Source organism: Carassius gibelio, chromosome B19 (assembly GCF_023724105.1).
Source record: "Carassius gibelio isolate Cgi1373 ecotype wild population from Czech Republic chromosome B19, carGib1.2-hapl.c, whole genome shotgun sequence".
Lineage (NCBI taxonomy): Eukaryota > Metazoa > Chordata > Actinopteri > Cypriniformes > Cyprinidae > Carassius > Carassius gibelio.
The window spans coordinates 10,964,883-10,970,095 of record NC_068414.1 but is presented as its reverse complement, the minus strand read 5'-3'; the positions used below and the strand labels follow the sequence as shown (position 1 = coordinate 10,970,095).

Below are 5,213 nucleotides of genomic sequence, written 5' to 3'. Positions count from 1 at the left end.
GAAGGACAAAGCACTTGCAGGAAGCTTCTCAATGTGAATTTGAGATATGTAGAGTTTATGTAGTCAAAAACCATGCAATCAAGGCTATATGCTCCTTAACAGAAGGTTTAGTACATCATAAAATCTCAATGAGGATACAATGTCATCTGTATGCTCATATTATATATTTAAACAGTGCATAGATTGGACTGTGTGTCAACATTTAGATTTATTCATTTTGCAGATGCTTTTATCAATCAATCAATCACCTTTATTTATATAGTGCTTTAAACAAAATACATTGCACCAAAGCACTGAACAACATTCATTTGGAAAACAGTGTCTCAATAATGCAAAATGATAGTTAAAGGCAGTTCATCATTGAATTCATTGATGTCATCTCTGTTCAGTTGAAATAGTGTCGGTTTTAATTTGCAATCAAGTCAACGATATCGCTGTAGATGAAGTGACCCCAACTAAGCAAGCCAGAGGCGACAGCGGCAAGGAACCGAAACTCCATCGGTGACAGAATGGAGAAAAAAACCTTGGGAGAAACCAGGCTCAGTTGGGGGGCCAGTTCTCCTCTGACCAGACGAAACCAGTAGTTCAATTCCAGGCTGCAGCAAAGTCAGATTGTGCAGAAGAATCATCTGTTTCCTGTGGTCTTGTCCTGGTGCTCCTCTGAGACAAGGTCTTTACAGGGGATCTGTATCTGTGGCTCTAGTTGTCCTGGTCTCCGCTGTCTTTCAGGGCAGTAGAGGTCCTTTCTAGGTGCTGATCCACCATCTGGTCTGGATACGTACTGGATCCGGGTGACTGCAGTGACCCTCTGATCTGGACACAGACTGGATCTGGTGGCCACGGTGACCTCGGAACAAGAGAGAAACAGACAAATATTAGCGTAGATGCCATTCTTCTAATGATGTAGAAAGTACGGTGTTATGTGAAGTGTTCCGGTTCCAGTTTACCTAATTAATGCAGCCTAAAAATCCTTTAACGGATTTGGATATTAAAAGCATATTAGTATGTTATGTGTATGCCAGGTTAAAGAGATGGGTCTTTAATCTAGATTTAAACTGCAAGAGTGTGTCTGCCTCCCGAACAATGTTAGGTAGGTTATTCCAGAGTTTAGGCGCCAAATAGGAAAAGGATCTGCCGCCCGCAGTTGATTTTGATATTCTAGGTATTATCAAATTGCCTGAGTTTTGAGAACGTAGCGGACGTAGAGGAGTATAATGTAAAAGGAGCTCATTCAAATACTGAGGTGCTAAACCATTCAGGGCTTTATAAGTAATAAGCAATATTTTAAAATCTATACGATGTTTGATAGGGAGCCAGTGCAGTGTGGACAGGACCGGGCTAATATGGTCATACTTCCTGGTTCTAGTAAGAACTCTTGCTGCTGCATTTTGGACTAGCTGTAGTTTGTTTACCAAGCGTGCAGAACAACCACCCAATAAAGCATTACAGTAGTCTAACCTTGAAGTCATAAATGCATGGATTAACATTTCTGCATTTGACATTGAGAGCATAGGCCGTAATTTAGATATATTTTTGAGATGGAAAAATGCAGTTTTACAAATGCTAGAAACGTGGCTTTCTAAGGAAAGATTGCGATCAAGTAGCACACCTAGGTTCCTAACTGATGACGAAGAATTGACAGAGCAACCATCAAGTCTTAGACAGTGTTCTAGGTTATTACAAGTAGAGTTTTTAGGCCCTATGATTAACACCTCTGTTTTTTCTGAATTTAGCAGTAAGAAATTACTCGTCATCCAATTTTTTATATCGACTATGCATTCCATTAGTTTTTCAAATTGGTGTGTTTCACCGGGCTGCGAGGAAATATAGAGCTGCGTATCATCAGCATAACAGTGAAAGCTAACACCATGTTTCCTGATGATATCTCCCAAGGGTAACATATAAAGCGTGAAGAGTAGCGGCCCTAGAACTGAGCCTTGAGGTACTCCATACTGCACTTGTGATCGATATGATACATCTTCATTCACTGCTACGAACTGATGGCGGTCATATAAGTACGATTTAAACCATGCTAATGCACTTCCACTGATGCCAACAAAGTGTTCAAGTCTATGCAAAAGAATGTTGTGGTCAATTGTGTCAAACGCAGCACTAAGATCCAATAAAACTAATAGAGAGATACACCCACGATCAGATGATAAGAGCAGATCATTTGTAACTCTAAGGAGAGCAGTTTCAGTACTATGATACGGTCTAAATCCTGACTGGAAATCCTCACATATACCATTTTTCTCTAAGAAGGAATATAATTGTGAGGATACCACCTTTTCTAGTATCTTGGACAGAAAAGGGAGATTCGAGATTGGTCTATAATTAACTAGTTCTCTGGGGTCAAGTTGTGGCTTTTTTATGAGAGGCTTAATAACAGCCAGTTTGAAGGTTTTGGGGACATGTCCTAATAACAATGAGGAATTAATAATAGTCAGAAGAGGACCTATGACTTCTGGAAGCACCTCTTTTAAGAGCTTAGATGGTATAGGGTCTAACATACATGTTGTAAGTTTAGATGATTTAACATGTTTATACAATTCTTCCTCTCCTATAGTAGAGAATGAGTGGAACTGTTCCTCAGGGGGTCTATAGTGCACTGTCTGATGCGAAACTGTAGCTGACGGCTGAATGGTTGCAATTTTATCTCTAATAGTATCGATTTTAGAAGTAAAGTAGTTCATAAAGTCATTACTGCTGTGGTGTTGGGAAATGTCAACACTTGTTGAGGCTTTATTTTTCGTTAATTTAGCCACTGTATTGAATAAATACCTGGGGTTATGTTTGTTTTCTTCTAAAAGAGAAGAAAAGTAATCAGATCTAGCAGTTTTTAATGCTTTTCGGTAGGATATGCTACTTTCCCGCCAAGCAATACGAAATACCTCTAGTTTTGTTTTTCTCCAGCTGCGCTCCATTTTTCGGGCTGCTCTCTTTAGGGTGCGAGTATGCTCATTATACCATGGTGTCAAACTGTTTTCCTTAACCTTCCTTAAGCGTAAAGGAGCAACTGTATTTAAAGTGCTAGAAAAGAGAGAGTCCATAGTTTCTGTTACATCATCAAGTTGTTCTGAGGTTTTGGATATGCTAAGGAATTCGGATACATCAGGAAGACACCTTAAAAAGCTGTCTTTTGTGGTAGAAGTGATGGTTCTTCGATACTTGTAACAAGAAGTAGAATTTACAATTTTGGCTATATGAAGTTTACACAGAACTAAATAATGATCTGAGATATCATCACTTGGCTGAATAATTTCAACACTATCAACATCAATTCCATGTGACAGTATTAAATCTAGAGTATGATTTCGACAATGAGTAGGTCCTGAAACGTGTTGTCTAACACCAATAGAGTTCAGAATGTCTATAAATGCTGATCCCAATACATCTTTTTCACTATCGACATGGATATTAAAATCACCAACTATTAAGACTTTATCTGCAGCCAGAACTAACTCGGATGTAAAATCACCAAACTCTTTAATAAAGTCTGTATGGTGCCCTGGTGGCCTGTATACAGTAGCCAGTACAAACATAACAGGGGATTTATCATTAACATTGGTTTCTCTGGATAATGTTATATGAAGCACCATTACTTCAAACGAGTTATACTTGAAGCCTGCCCTCTGAGAAATCCTGAAAACGTTATTATAAATTGAAGCAACACCTCCCCCTTTGCCTTTTAGACGCGGCTCGTGTTTATAACAATAATCTTGGGGGGTGGACTCATTTAAAATAATGTAATCATCAGGTTTTAGCCAGGTTTCTGTCAAGCAGAGCACATCTATATTATGATCAGTTATCATATTATTTACAAAAAGTGTTTTCGTAGAAATGGATCTGATATTCAATAAGCCAATCTTTATCATTTGTTTATCCATATTGCATTTGTTTTTTATTTGTTGAACCTCAATTAAATTGTTAACCTTAACTTGGTTTGGACGTTTTTTGTATTTTCTAGTTCGGGGAACAGACACAGTCTCTATAGTGTGATATCTAGGTGAAAGAGTCTCTATGTGCTGAGAATTAAGTGACCTCTGTGACGGGAGGCAGCTAGCAGACGGTCGGTTTAGCCAGTCTGTCTGCTTCCTGACCTGGGCCCCAGTTAGTCAAGTATAAACACTAAGACTATTTGCCATATTTCTAGACAGAAGAGTGGCGCCACCCCAGGAGGGATGAAGACCATCTCTTTTAAACAGGTCAGGTCTGCCCCAAAAGCTCGTCCAATTGTCTATATAACCTATGTTATTCTGTGGGCACCACTTAGACATCCAGCCATTGAGTGATGACAATCTGCTATGCATCTCATCACCACGGTAAGCAGGGAGGGGACCAGAGCATATTACAGTGTCTGACATCGTGCTTGCAAGTTCACACACCTCTTTAAAGTTATTTTTAGTGATCTCCGACTGGCGAAGTCGAACATCATTAGCGCCGGCATGAATAACAATCTTACTGTATTTACGTTTAGCATTAGCCAGCACTTTTAAATTTGCCAAGATGTCAGGCGCTCTGGCTCCCGGTAAACATTTGACTATGGTGGCTGGTGTCTCTATATTCACGTTCCGTACAATAGAATCGCCAATAACTAGAGCACTTTCATCAGGTTTCTCAGTGGGTGCATCACTGAGTGGGGAGAACCTGTTTAATGTTTTGATCGGAACAGAAGAGCGGTGTTTTGACCCACGACTACGCTGCCTCACCGTCACCCAGTTGCCCTGCTGCAGGGGCTCTGCTGGAACCGGACAATGTACAGGAATCCCTGAGCTTTTATGCAAAGTGACATACAACTGGGCATACATAAAGCATTTCTTTTTAAAAAAGGGAAACACATACGGGAAGTGCTTGTAATACCAAGTTTTAGGCATTGTTCAAATAAGTACAAGCTAGAAAGAGAAGGAATAAATAAAGAGAACGTTTTTTATTTAATTTTTTTATGATGAATTCAAGTAGCTTTGAAAGAGATGAGATTTGAACTGTCGCTTGAAAATTGCCAGGGATTCAGCATTCCGGTTAGGGGTGGGAAGATCCTTCCACCAGCTAGTAATGGTGAACGAGAATGTTTTTTTTTGTGATTTTGAGACTCTCTGTGATGGTTCCATGAAGCATTGCTCACTGGTGGATCTCAGACTTCTGGAGGGGATGTAGATTCATAGTAGTGAGTGGAAGTAGAGGGATACTAAACCTGTGGCTGTTCTATATGCAAG

General features: G+C 39.7%; 1 long non-coding RNA gene across 1 annotated transcript; it reads right to left on the bottom strand.

The window, feature by feature from the left end:
* Window positions 1–227: 227 nt before the first annotated feature.
* Window positions 228–4,763, bottom strand: LOC127979309 (uncharacterized). The gene is made up of 2 exons (XR_008158774.1): window positions 4,042–4,763; window positions 228–847 (listed from the first exon to the last, which is right to left on the bottom strand). It is a non-coding gene; the product is annotated as an uncharacterized LOC127979309 (long non-coding RNA).
* Window positions 4,764–5,213: the final 450 nt, after the last annotated feature.